Source organism: Bufo bufo, chromosome 1 (genome assembly GCF_905171765.1).
Source record: "Bufo bufo chromosome 1, aBufBuf1.1, whole genome shotgun sequence".
Lineage (NCBI taxonomy): Eukaryota > Metazoa > Chordata > Amphibia > Anura > Bufonidae > Bufo > Bufo bufo.
Window position 1 is genome coordinate 446,342,735 of NC_053389.1, and position 15,044 is coordinate 446,357,778.

General features: G+C 45.7%; 1 protein-coding gene across 1 annotated transcript in view; it reads left to right on the plus strand.

Moving 5' to 3' along the window:
* CFAP54 (cilia and flagella associated protein 54) overlaps positions 1 to 15,044 on the plus strand; it is a 405,582-nt gene that overhangs the window by 228,220 nt on the left and 162,318 nt on the right. The gene's annotated exons all lie outside the window — the stretch shown is intronic.

Sequence of the window (15,044 nt, forward strand, 5' to 3'; positions counted from 1 at the left end):
ACAAAGGATCGCAGCCTTGTCTTTTGTAACGCACGTGCTAGGGTTCTGCCTGGTTTGTTACCGTGTTCATAGAAATGTCTACGGCACTTAATCAAGGTCGCTTTGGCTTTTGAAAGGCACAAAGAGCGAATCTGGTCCCTCAGCTGGGTAAGTTCCGCTCCCAGCTGCAAGTCCAGTGTCTCCTTGTGCTGCTGTTCAATCGCGTGTATTCGCGCTAGGAGAGTAGATATCTTTGCTGCCCTTTCCTTCTTCAAACAAGACCCTAGTTTAATAAAGGTGCCTCTGATATAACATTTATGGGCCTCCCATATGGTAAGAGGGTCGCTCTCGGGAGTTATATTAGTCGCGAAATACTCAGTCAGGTCTCTCTGGACTTCCGAAGTGACCTGGAGATCCTGGAGAAGCGAATCATTTAACTGCCAATGCCAGGCTCTGGATTGGTGTGCTGGGAGGGAAAGGGAAATGGAGACCAGGGCGTGGTCCGAGAATGTAATAGGGTCAATCTCTGCTTTAGAGAGGAGGTCTAGTCTAGCATGGTTCAGGAAGAAATAGTCCAGTCTGGAGTAGGAATTGTGGGGATGTGAAAAGAATGTGTAGTCCCGTGATGTTGAATGAAGGATACGCCAGGTATCAGCAAGTTGGTGGGAAAATAAGATTTCCTTAAGTCTGGAGATGGCGGAGAGAGGGAGGGAAACCTGGCCCTTGGAGGAGTCCAAGCGAGGATTCAGGACAATGTTAAAATCACCATCGAGAATTAGCAGACCCTCCGTGAAATCCTCCAAGGCCCTGAGGGTTCTAGACAAAAATCCCACCTGACCATTGTTGGGGGCATAAACAGATGCTAATGTAACCTTAGAACCCGCTAAATTACCCTTTACGAAAAGGTACCTGCCTGCTCCATCAGTGCGAGAGTCAATCGGATCCCATGAGATATCATTGGAGATGAGAATGGAAACACCTTTCGTCTTGGTGTCAGGATCAGAACTATGGTAGACATGTGGGAAGCGCCTGTCCGAGAGCTTCGGAGTGGAAGACGAACGAAAGTGAGTTTCCTGGATGAACGCCACATGCGCGCGTTTCTTCCAGAGGAGACGCAGAAGGGACGATCTCTTCTCAGGCAAGTTCAACCCCTGTACATTAAGGGAGACCAACAAAACATCAGACATGGTGCAGTACTGCGAGACAGAGACTAGCGACAATCAGAGTTTCTCAGTAAAAGTAAGGAATGCTGACAGCAGGGATAAGGGAGAGGAGAGGGAGGGGGGTAGGAACACCGGGACGGAAAGAAGGAGGAAATCTAACCCTCAGCCGAGGGGCAAAAACCTAACAAGGTAGAAATAACTGTGAGTAACCTGTCTGTTAGAATTCACAGAGGCAAGAACTCACAGTGCCCTAATGGGGGGAGAGGAACAGCTGGCGTCTTCAAAGGAAAAAGACCACATATCACACGGAGAGCTATCCGTGACCAGAGAAGTAAACCAGGACAGAATAGCGTAACAAAGACTCCTTCCCCTGAGGGTAAGGTACTTTAGCTGGGTGGAGTAGAGAAAGTTAGTGATAAGAGCAGAGGCCCATAAGAAAAAGGGACAGGAGTCATCCCAAGGATAGGACGAAAACACAGAGGAGAAGGTGCAGAGATTATCACAAGACCACATAAGTCCATGAAAAATGAAGTGACGCCAAGAAGAGCTCCACTGGGCCACTCTTAATAATGCAGACAGACAGTCACATCAGTTGAGGATACCCCGGCGGATCAGCGAAAAGGTGGAGGAAGGCGTCGTGGAGGCTGATATTGTGGTCCGGAGAGGCGGCCGCGGAGGGAGTTGGAACGGCCAGGAGATGACCGTCTCGGGGATGTGGAGGGTGTTCTTTGCGGAAAGTCCAGTTCCTGATACAGACCTTGCAGGGACGGAGGTAGTGTCCAGTCAGGAACCGTGAAGGGGCGGACATCAAGGAACCTGAACAGTTCCGGGAGGTCAGCCAGAGAACGGACCTGTATGGATTGGCCGTTAGGGTATCTGACAATAATATGGAATGGATGACCCCAACGATAGGATGCTCCTGCGTCCTTGATTGCTTCCAACAGGGGCCTGACCATTCTTCTCATCGATAAGGTCAGACGGGATACATCAGGCAGAATGGAGATTGGTATATCCTCAAAGTAAATCTCCTTCTTTTCCCAGGCCTTGCGCAGGATACTTTCTTTGACTGTATAAAAATGGACCCGGCATATGACGTCACGCGGTCTGTCTACATCACGGTTTCTGGGTCCTGCAGTCCTATGGACTCTGTCCAGTTCAATTTTGGTCTGAGGAGAATTGTTCAAGACTGAATTAAAGATGCTGACCACGACGGAATGTAATTGGTCATTAGGAACAGACTCCGGGATGTTGCGAAGCTTAAGATTATTCCGGCGGCCTCTATTTTCCACGTCGTCGAGGTGTAGAGAGAAATCTTGCATTTGAAGAGTATGTGCAGATAGTGACTCTGAGTGGGAATGAACCACGGAAGCGGTAACCGCATAGCGGTGCTCTAGCGAGGATAAACGGTCATCCAGATGATGGACGTCATCCCGGACAGCTTGCAGGGCTTGAGCTTGTTTGTTTTCAATACGGGCCAACTGAGCCTCCAGGTCGGATTTAGTGGGTAGGGCCCTAATCATTTCCCAGAGTTCTGCCAGCGTGCGATCAATGGAGGGTGGGGGTAAAGGGGACCCCAGTGGCTCCTCTGGTTGCTGTAACTGCGTGGAGAAGATGGCCGGCACGTTTTGGCTAAGGGACTGGGTAGCTGGGACCGGGCTCATGCGGCCTGGAGTGTGGCCTGGAGTGGGAATAGCTGCCATCAAGGGAGGCGTCTTATCTACCACAGGGCTCTCCTTGGAAGTAGTGACAGGGGACACCAAGTGGGCAGGGGCCCTGTCCATAGGCTGCCTAGATTCGGCAGGGTGTCTGTTTACCTCATAGGGAGAAGCTGCAGCGGGACGCAGGCCCTCCGATTCAATAGGCCCAGAACCGGCCTGGTTAGCGGTAATTGCAGGGTCTGGCTGGGAGGATGCAGCGTGGCGCCATGAAGAAGTCAGGCTGGCGACCTGGCTACTCACTGCAGAGACCGCTTGGTAAGTGCTCTCAACCCCCAGGTGTCGATCTTGCGGCCGGGCGGTCTCCAGTGCCGGCGCTGGTGAAAACGGCGGTGCTGCTGGGCGCAGTGACGGAGGAGCGGCGGCCATTGTGGGGGAGTCACAACCTCCCTGCTGGCTGGAACGGAGGAAGCGGCCGATGGATTGCTCAGGGGGGACCGCAGGCTGATTCCTCGATCGTCTCCCTTTAGTCATGGCCAGGAAAGGCGAGTAGGGGAGCAGTCTTTGCGTGTTCTCCTGAATCTGGTCACGGAGCTCTCTTCATACACGACCTCACGCCGCCATGCCGAAGCCACGCCCCCTAGGATCACCTTGACTGGATTTAATAAAATGTCCACTTTGGCAAAATCCTCCTTAGATTTCTTTCCGAAAAGTTTTTAATGCTCAGAAGCGTCTTAGTGCTACAGTATGAGTATGGGGTACTGCCAATATGTTTGGCATGCTCTTCATTTTAGACTGGATAGAAGCTGTCTAGAAGTAGAAACCATTGAGAGAAAACAGTCTGAATATATTTGATATTAAGGTTTTTATAAAGACTGCATTAAAGGTTATGTCCAAGTTCTGTTACTGTTCCAAACTGCTGGGAGCCTGGTACCTCCCCAGCAGAGCCAAATACCACAGTGCGAGAAGAAAAGATGCTGCAATGGCGCAAATCCACTTGAAGTGGAACCTGATGAAGGGGAACTATTAGTCCCCGAAACGCGTTGTTTACATGGCTATGCACTTTCTTTAAATAAAAAAAGGAATATCCAGATCGAAGTTTCATGTCCGTTTCCACCAGTGGATTTGCGCCATTGCAGCATCTTCTCTTCTCGACAAGCACTCTCTGGAGGATTGGACCCCCTTTCCAGGAGAGATATTACCTGCGGCTGCAGCCCTGTGGAATTGGATTTTACTCTATTCATATCTACAATAGAGTTGTGCCTATCCTTAGCACAACTCAATAAGGTGAGCCTTGCTCTTTATTTTCAATAATTTAATTTATTCGAACGTACTATCCTATTGTGCGCCCCTTTCTCTCTCTCTCCCACCACGCCACTTGTAGTTCGAGTGGAGGTTAGAGACATCCCCTTCTACAAATACCACAGTGCAGCACAATATACTGCACCATCAAAACCAAATTCCACAGTGCACCAGAAAATAATGCCACAGTAGCACAAAATACCTCCCCGGAAGATGCCCTACTATGGTGGCCAGCACCATGTTCTGTCCTCCTACTCCAGTTGCCTCAGGATGACAATACAATTGAACTCCGGAGTCAAAAGGGCACCTGCAGTTGCCAGCCTGGTACCTAGGTGCTTGACGGTCTCAGGTCTAGGAGCGTCAGATTGTCATTTACTAGGCTGGCGGCCATGAGGAGGGCTCTGTGGCCCCCTGGGCATTGCCCCACTGAGAAGTTTCCCTGTAGGGTCTATGGCCAGTTCGCCCCTTTATGGAATGTCACAGCTGCAGCCAAAACAATATGTCATGCCTGTAGTCCAATGGAAAGTACATTCTTCTTTTTATGGTGGCTAATACACAAAATAAAATAATTCTATCATATTTTTTAAAAAGTTTTCACTGCGTTTCTCGTGCAGTATAAATTATGTGATAATTGCAAAAACAGGTCTGTCTGCAGCTCTCACCTGTGTTCCTTTGCAATGAGCAAGGACACAGCCACTGGAAAGTGCTGGCAATCACGAATTCAACAACTTGAAAAAGTCCATCTTCAATAGCCAAAGTAGAGAAAAGTGTCTTTATTTCATATTGTCATGAAGAAGGACCCCCACTAAACTGGTCCGAAACGCGTAACAATTTGTCCTGTTATTTTTACAAAGTCGCTGGAATAAAGAAACTTTTCTCTACTTTGGCTATGGAAGCTGTACTTTTTCAAGTTGTTGAATTCAAAATGACGTGATAATTGTATAGCGGGGATCATTACAGATGTAGCAATACCAAATATGTGGAGGGAATTTTTATTTTATTTTTTATTTTATTGAAAAGCATTTTTCCACTGGAAAATTAGTATTTTTTAATGGGATTTTTTTTTTAACCACTTATTGGTCCCACAAGAGAACTGGGAAATGCAACCCTTTGATCGCTTCTATAATTCACTATTTATGTAGTACAGTTTATTCTACTGTCAGTAGCATACTGACAGGCACTCTCAGGCTGCGCCTTTGGCATGCACTGGCTGTAATTATGCCCCCCCTGCTGTGTACAGACGTCGGCACCCTGCAACTCATTCTCGAGAATGACAATGCCTGAGAGAGGGGGGGACCGCTCTCATTAAAACACTTAGATGCCATGGTCGCTATTTACTGCAGCATCTAAGGGATTAAACGGCCCAAATCAGTGATTCTGCCGATCCCATCAGTTAGAGCAGGAGCCCAGCTGTCATATGAGAGCTGAGATCCTGCTCTTCACTACGTGGGATACCAATGCAACGCTTATTCTAGGCCACCGTAAAAAGGCAGAACAAACCCAGTTAATAACTGCTGTAAAAATAACGTATCGGCGGTCATTAAGGGGTTAAGCTATTAATGTGGGAACTCTGCTTTATACAGTCCCCTGTCATATGCTTGGCTATTCTGGGTGTAAATAGGGAAGTGTGTTTGGTTATGACAGAACGCAGGGAGAATAGTAGTGGGCTGAAACCAAGCAGACCACATGCTCATTTCTGAACTCTAGGCTTCATGTCCTGACCTTGTGGAAATATCTAGACTCAACAAGCGATATAATTTTAGGCTAAGCCCACATGTCAGTTATTTGGTCAGTTATTTCCATCAGCTATTGTGAGCCAAAACCAGATATGAAGCCTACATAGAGATAAGGTATAATGGAAAGATCTGCACCCGTTCTGTGTTTTTGGCATCCGTGGCTTTCACGGACATATAGACTATAATGGGTGTGATGGATCTGTGAACACGGACAAAATAGAGCATGCAGCTGTGCTAAAAACACAGAACCACGGACCATGCTTTAACACTGATGTCTGAATACACACATTAAGATCAATGGGGACGTGTGCTGTCCGCGAAGAACACGTACAGCACACGTCCATGGAACACTGACGTGTGAATGAGGCTTTATTTATGATCTCCTGCCATCCCTGCCCATCTGCTGATTGGCAGCCTTTTCCTTAACTTTCTCCTTAGAAGAGAACTAGCAATCATCAGTAGGCAGTTGGGTAAAGCAGGGAATCAAGAATAAGGGCTCATTCACACAAATGTATTTTCTTTCCGTGTCCATTCCGTTTTTTTGTGTGGATCGTATGCAGAAGCATTCATTTCAATGGTTCCGCAAAAAAAATAAAAAATTGGAAGTCATTATTATTGTCTGCATAACAGATAGGACTGTTCTATTATGGTCAAGGTGTTCCGTTCTGCAAAATGCGGAATGCACACGGGCGTCATCTGTATTTTTTGCAGACTACAAAATACATTGGTCGTGTGCATGAGCCCTAACTTTAACTCCCCATTCCATGGACTTGCATTGACATGTGTAATATGATCCCTCTGTGAAGCTGATCCCGTCCTGGATGGGTTTAAGACATTTTTCAAAGTAAAATGCAATTAAACGGGAGAGGGTTTAAACAGGTGATAATATGAGAACTAGACAGATTAGATATATTACAGAGTTTCTTATGATAGTTTTGTGAAAGGTCAGTGACCAGTTAAGCAGTGTCTTTTTTTCTGGTTACTCTTTCATAAAGTGTACGTGCTTATATTAGTCCTATGGACAAATGCTTCCATGTCCTCTGTGGATCTTTGGAGCAGTTACAGTGTTATTGTTGGTGTCTTTGTTGAATCTTTGATTAATGCCCTGCCTTGCCCGACCTGCGAGTTATGGTGGGTGACCTTCTCTCGTCAGGTTTGTAGCTGTGCCATATTCTTTCCATTTTGTTATAATGGTGTTCCGTGGGATGTTCAAAGTGTGGGATATTTTTTATAATCCAATCCTGATCTATACTTCTCAAAACTTTGTCTCTGACCTCTTCGGAGAGCTCCTTGGACTTCATGTTGCTTGCTTCGTAGTGTTACAGACTCAGGGGCCCCAGAACAGGTGTATTCATGCTCACGTCATGTGATAGATCATGTGACACTCATATTGCACACAAGGGGACCTTATTTAGCTAAATATGTGATTTTTGTTAGTTGCTTGGACCTGACATTATTTTGGAGTTTTATAGCAAAGGGAGGGAATACATATGCAAAATTTTGTCAGGTCCATTAAATCAAATCTAAATTAAAATCCGTTTTTATTCCAGTTTGTAATGCAACAAAACAGGAAAACACCAAGGGGGTGAATACTTTCGCAAGACACTGTACCTGCTTGAAAACCTATCAACAGTATAGGAGGGAGAGATGGATGGATGGAACATTTGCACTTGGCTCAAAATATAATAATTTACATTATCTCGCGATTTATATTGTAGCCATTTCAGTTACTACAGACTGAGAATTTGTGGCCTTTGGCCCCCCAAAAATGTTTATGCACCCCTAATTTAGAATAAGTGGTTTTTAAACCATTTAAAATGTACACTCACCTAAAGAATTATTAGGAACACCATACTAATACGGTGTTGGACCCCCTTTTGCCTTCAGAACTGCCTTAATTCTACGTGGCATTGATTCAACCAGGTGCTGATAGCATTCTTTAGAAATGTTGGCCCATATTGATAGGATAGCATCTTGCAGTTGATGGAGATTTGAGGGATGCACATCCAGGGCACGAAGCTCCCGTTCCACCACATCCCAAAGATGCTCTACTGGGTTGAGATCTGGTGACTGTGGGGGCCATTTTAGTACAGCAAACTCATTGTCATGTTCAAGAAACCAATTTGAAATGATTTGAGCTTTATGACATGGTTCATTATCCTGCTGGAAGTAGCCATCAGAGGATGGATACATGTTCTCATTCTGTTTACGCCAAATTCAGACTCTACCATTTGAATGTCTCAACAGAAATCGAGACTCATCAGACCAGGCAACATTTTTCCAGTCTTCAACAGTCCAATTTTGGTGAGCTCGTGCAAATTGTAGCCTCTTTTTCCTATTTGTAGTGGAGATGAGTGGTACCCGGTGGGGTCTTCTGCTGTTGTAGCCCATCCGCCTCAAGGTTGTGCGTGTTGTGGCTTCACAAATGCTTTGCTGCATACCTCGGTTGTAACGAGTGGTTATTTCAGTCAACGTTGCTCTTCTATCAGCTTGAATCAGTCGGCCTATTCTCCTCTGACCTCTAGCATCCACGAGGCATTTTCGCCCACAGGACTGCCGCATACTGGATGTTTTTCCCTTTTCACACCATTCTTTGTAAACCCTAGAAATGGTTGTGCGTTAAAAAATCCCAGTAACTGAGCAGATTGTGAAATATTCAGACCGGCCCGTCTGGCACCAACAACCATGCCACGCTCAAAATTGCTTAAATCACCTTTCTTTCCCATTCTGACATTCAGTTTGGAGTTCAGGAGATTGTCTTGACCAGGACCACACCCCTGAAAGCATTGAAGCAACTGCCATGTGATTGGTTGACTAGATAATTGCATTAATGAGAAATAGAACAGGTGTTCCTAATAATTCTTTAGGTGAGTGTATGTTGTCAGTATCAGTGGGACTCAATCTCCTTGAATTATAGCATGCACATACACTGCTCAAAAAAATAAAGGGAACACTTAACCTCCTCAGGACCGCCGTACGCAGGATTGCGTCTTTGCGGCGGCCCTGCTCTTCTGGGTGGACGCGCCGGCGCGTCCTCTCGCGAGACGCGAGATTTCCTGTGAACGCGCGCACACAGGCGCGCGCGCTCACAGGAACGGAAGGTAAGAGAGTTGATCTCCAGCCTGCCAGCGGCGATCGTTCGCTGGCAGGCTGGAGATGTGTTTTTTTTAACCCCTAACAGGTATATTAGACGCTGTTTTGATAACAGCGTCTAATATACCTGCTACCTGGTCCTCTGGTGGTCCCCTTTGTTTGGATCGACCACCAGAGGACACAGGTAGCTCAGTAAATATGTTGCACCAAGCACCACTACACTACACCCCCCCCCGTCACTTATTAACCCCTTATTCACCCTTGATCACCCCTGATCACCCCATATAGACTCCCTGATCACCCCCCTGTCATTGATTACCCCCCTGTCATTGATCAACCCCCTGTAAAGCTCCATTCAGATGTCCGCATGATTTTTACGGATCCACTGATAGATGGATCGGATCCGCAAAACGCATACGGACGTCTGAATGAAGCCTTACAGGGGCGTGATCAATGACTGTGGTGATCACCCCATATAGACTCCCTGATCACCCCCCTGTCATTGATTACACCCCTGTCATTGATCAACCCCCTGTAAAGCTCCATTCAGATGTCCGCATGATTTTTACGGATCCACTGATAGATGGATCGGATCCGCAAAACGCATACGGACATCTGAATGAAGCCTTATAGGGGCGTGATCAATGACTGTGGTGATCACCCCATATAGACTCCCTGATCACCCCCCTGTCATTGATTACCCCCCTGTCATTGATCAACCCCCTGTAAAGCTCCATTCAGATGTCCGCATGATTTTTACGGATCCACTGATAGATGGATCAGATCCGCAAAACGCATACGGACGTCTGAATGAAGCCTTACAGGGGCGTGATCAATGACTGTGGTGATCACCCCATATAGACTCCCTGATCACCCCATATAGACTCCCTGATCACCCCCCTGTCATTGATTACACCCCTGTCATTGATCAACCCCCTGTAAGATCCATTCAGATGTCCGCATGATTTTTACGGATCCACTGATAGATGGATCGGATCCGCAAAACGCATACGGACGTCTGAATGAAGCCTTACAGGGGCGTGATCAATGACTGTGGTTATCACCCCATATAGACTCCCTGATCACCCCCCTGTCATTGATTACCCCCCTGTCATTGATCAACCCCCTGTAAAGCTCCATTCAGATGTCCGCATGATTTTTACGGATCCACTGATAGATGGATCGGATCCGCAAAACGCATACGGACGTCTGAATGAAGCCTTACAGGGGCGTGATCAATGACTGTGGTGATCACCCCATATAGACTCCCTGATCACCCCCCTGTCATTGATTACACCCCTGTCATTGATCAACCCCCTGTAAAGCTCCATTCAGATGTCCGCATGATTTTTACGGATCCACTGATAGATGGATCGGATCCGCAAAACGCATACGGGCGTCTGAATGAAGCCTTACAGGGGCGTGATCAATGACTGTGGTTATCACCCCATATAGACTCCCTGATCACCCCCCTGTCATTGATTACACCCCTGTCATTGATCAACCCCCTGTAAAGCTCCATTCAGACGTCCGCATGATTTTTACGGATCCACTGATAGATGGATCGGATCCGCAAAACACATACATGCGTCTCCCTGGAGCCTTCCAGGGGGGGTGATCACCCCATATAGACTCCCTGATCACCCCCCTGTCATTGATCACCCCCCCCCCTGTCATGCTGCATTCAGATGTCCGTATGATTTTTACGGATCCACGGATACATGGATCGGATCCGCAAAACACATACGGACATCTGAATGGAGCCTTACAGGGGGGTGATCAATGACAGGGGGGTGATCACCCCATATAGACTCCCTGATCACCCCCCTGTCATTGATCACCCCCCTGTAAGGCTCCATTCAGACATTTTTTTGGCCCAAGTTAGCGGAAATTATTATTTTTTTTCTTACAAAGTCTCATATTCCACTAACTTGTGTCAAAAAATAAAATCTCACATGAACTCCCCATACCCCTCACGGAATCCAAATGCGTAAAATTTTTTAGACATTTAGATTCCAGACTTCTTCTCACGCTTTAGGGCCCCTAGAATGCCAGGGCAGTATAAATACCCCACATGTGACCCCATTTCGGAAAGAAGACACCCCAAGGTATTTGCTGAGGGGCATATTGAGTCCATGAAAGATTGAAATTTTTGTCCCAAGTTAGCGGAAAGGGAGACTTTGTGAGAAAAAAATAAATAAATCAATTTCCGCTAACTTGTGCCAAAAAAAATAAAAATTCTATGAACTCGCCATGCCCCTCATTGAATACCTTGGGGTGTCTTCTTTCCAAAATGGGGTCACATGTGGGGTATTTATACTGCCCTGGCATTCTAGGGGTCCTAAAGCGTGAGAAGAAGTCTGGGATCCAAATGTCTAAAAATGCCCTCATAAAATGAATGTGGGCCCCTTTGTGCATCTAGGCTGCAAAAAAGTGCCACACATGTGGTATCGCCGTACTCAGGAGAAGTTGGGGAATGTGTTTTGGGGTGTCATTTTACATATACCCATGCTGGGTGAGATAAATATCTTGGTCAAATGCCAACTTTGTATAGAAAAATGGGAAAAGTTGTCTTTTGCCGAGATATTTCTTTCACCCAGCATGGGTATATGTAAAAAGACACCCCAAAACACATTCCCCAACGTCTCCTGAATACGGAGATACCAGATGTGTGACACTTTTTTGCAGCCTAGGTGGGCAAAGGGGCCCACATTCCAAAGAGCACCTTTAGGATTTCACAGGTCATTTACCTACTTACCACACATTAGGGCCCCTGGAAAATGCCAGGGCAGTATAACTACCCCACAAGTGACCCCATTTTGGAAAGAAGACACCCCAAGGTATTCCGTGAGGGGCATGGCGAGTTCCTAGAATTTTTTATTTTTTGTCACAAGTTAGTGGAAAATGATGATTTTTTTTTTTTGATTTTTTTTTTCATACAAAGTCTCATATTCCACTAACTTGTGACAAAAAATAAAAACTTCCATGAACTCACTATGCCCATCAGCGAATACCGTGGGGTGTCTTCTTTCCAAAATGGGGTCACTTGTGGGGTAGTTATACTGCCCTGGCATTCTAGGGGCCCAAATGTGTGGTAAGGAGTTTGAAATCAAATTCTGTAAAAAATGACCAGTAAAATCCGAAAGGTGCTCTTTGGAATATGGGCCCCTTTGCCCACCTAGGCTGCATAAAAGTGTCACACATCTGGTATCTCCGTACTCAGGAGAAGTTGGGGAATGTGTTTTGGGGTGTCATTTTACATATACTCATGCTGGGTGAGAGAAATATCTTGGCAAAAGACAACTTTTCCCATTTTTTTATACAAAGTTGGCATTTGACCAAGATATTTATCTCACCCAGCATGGGTATATGTAAAAAGACACCCCAAAACACATTCCTCAACTTCTCCTGAATACAGAGATACCAGATGTGTGACACTTTTTGGCAGCCTAGGTGGGCAAAGGGGCCCATATTCCAAAGAGCACCTTTCGGATTTCACTGGTCATTTTTTACAGAATTTGATTTCAAACTCCTTACCACACATTTGGGCCCCTAGAATGCCAGGGCAGTATAACTACCCCACAAGTGACCCCATTTTGGAAAGAAGAGACCCCAAGGTATTTCGTGATGGGCATAGTGAGTTCATAGAACTTTTTATTTTTTTGTCACAAGTTAGTGGAATATGAGACTTTGTAAGAAAAAAAAAAAAAATCATCATTTTCCGCTAACTTGTGACAAAAAATAAAAAGTTCTATGAACTCACTATGCCCATCAGCGAATACCTTAGGGTGTGTACTTTCCGAAATGGGGTCATTTGTGGGGTGTTTGTACTGTCTGGGCATTGTAGAACCTCAGGAAACATGACAGGTGCTCAGAAAGTCAGAGCTGCTTCAAAAAGCGGAAATTCACATTTTTGTACCATAGTTTGTAAACGCTATAACTTTTACCCAAACCATTTTTTTTTTACCCAAACATTTTTTTTTTATCAAAGACATGTAGAACAATAAATTTAGAGCAAAATTTATATATGGATCTCGTTTTTTTTGCAAAATTTTACAACTGAAAGTGAAAAATGTCATTTTTTTTCAAAAAAATCGTTAAATTTCGATTAATAACAAAAAAAGTAAAAATGTCAGCAGCAATGAAATACCACCAAATGAAAGCTCTATTAGTGAGAAGAAAAGGAGGTAAAATTCATTTGGGTGGTAAGTTGCATGACCGAGCAATAAACGGTGAAAGTAGTGTAGGTCAAAAGTGTAAAAAGTGGCCTGGTCTTTAAGGGTGTTTAAGCACTGGGGGCTGAGGTGGTTAAACAACACAATGTAACTCCAAGTCAATCACACTTCTGTGAAATCAAACTGTCCACTTAGGAAGCAACACTGAGTGACAATCAATTTCACATGCTGTTGTGCAAATGGGAAAGACAACAGGTGGAAATTATAGGCAATTAGCAAGACACCCCCAATAAAGGAGTGGTTCTGCAGGTGGTGATCACAGACCACTTCTCAGTTCCTATGCTTTCTGGCTGATGTTTTGTTCACTTTTGAATGCTGGCGGTGCTTTCACTCTAGTGGTAGCATGAGACGGAGTCTACAACCCACACAAGTGGCTTAGGTAGTGCAGCTTATCCAGGATGGCACATCGATGCGAGCTATGGCAAGAAGGTTTGCTGTGCCTGTCAGCGTAGTGTCCAGAGCATGGAGGCGCTACCAGGAGACAGGCCAGTACATCAGGAGACGTGGAGGAGGCCGTAGGAGGGCAACAACCCAGCAGCAGGACCGCTACCTCCGCCTTTGTGCAAGGAGGAACAGGAGGAGCACTGCCAGAGCCCTGCAAAATGACCTCCAGCAGGCCACAAATGTGCATGTGTCTGCTCAAACGGTCAGAAACAGACTCCATGAGGGTGATATGAGGGCCTGATGTCCACAGGTGGGGGTTGTGCTTACACCCCAACACCGTGCAGGACGTTTGGCATTTGCCAGAGAACACCAAGATTGGCAAATTCGCCACTGGCGCCCTGTGCTCTTCACAGATGAAAGCAGGTTCACACTGAGCACATGTGACAGACGTGACAGAGTCTGGAGACGCCGTGGAGAACGTTCTGCTGCCTGCAACATCCTCCAGCATGACCGGTTTGGCATTGGGTCAGTAATGGTGTGGGGTGGCATTTCTTTGGAGGGCCGCACAGCCCTCCATGTGCTCGCCAGAGGTAGCCTAACTGCCATTAGGTACCGAGATGAGATCCTCAGACCCCTTGTGAGACCATATGCTGGTGCGGTTGGCCCTGGGTTCCTCCTAATGCAAGACAATGCTAGACCTCATGTGGCTGGAGTGTGTCAGCAGTACCTGCAAGACGAAGGCATTGATGCTATGGACTGGCCCGCCCGTTCCCCAGACCTGAATCCAATAAAGCACATCTGGGACATCATGTCTCGCTCTATTCACCAACGTCACGTTGCACCACAGACTGTCCAGGAGTTGGCAGATGCTTTAGTCCAGGTCTGGGAGGAGATCCCTCAGGAGACCGTCCGCCACCTCATCAGGAGCATGCACAGGCGTTGTAGGGAGGTCATACAGGGACGTGGAGGCCACACACACTACTGAGCCTCATTTTGACTTGTTTTAAGGACATTACATCAAAGTTGGATCAGCCTGTAGTGTGTTTTTCCACTTTAATTTTGAGTGTGACTCCAAATCCAGACCTCCATGGGTTGAAAAATTTGATTTCCATTTTTTTATTTTTGTGTGATTTTGTTGTCAGCACATTCAACTATGTAAAGAACAAAGTATTTCAGAAGAATATTTAATTAACTCAGATCTAGGATGTGTTATTTTTGTGTTCCCTTTATTTTTTTGAGCAGTGTATAAAGATTGCCATCTTCTTTCAGATTTAGTCTTGTGTTGCATTTATTCTTTACTTTTTGCATTCCATAAATGAAGAAAATCACAAGATATAAGAAATGTCTTTCTGTTGTCATCATTGTCTTTCTGGTATTTTCTATTTTTTATAAAAACATATTATTTCCAGTAACTGTTCCTTCTGTTTAACATAAAAAGAACATAATACAGCTTTTCTGCTTTGTTAGATTGGCGTATAACATTTTAGTTATGATATT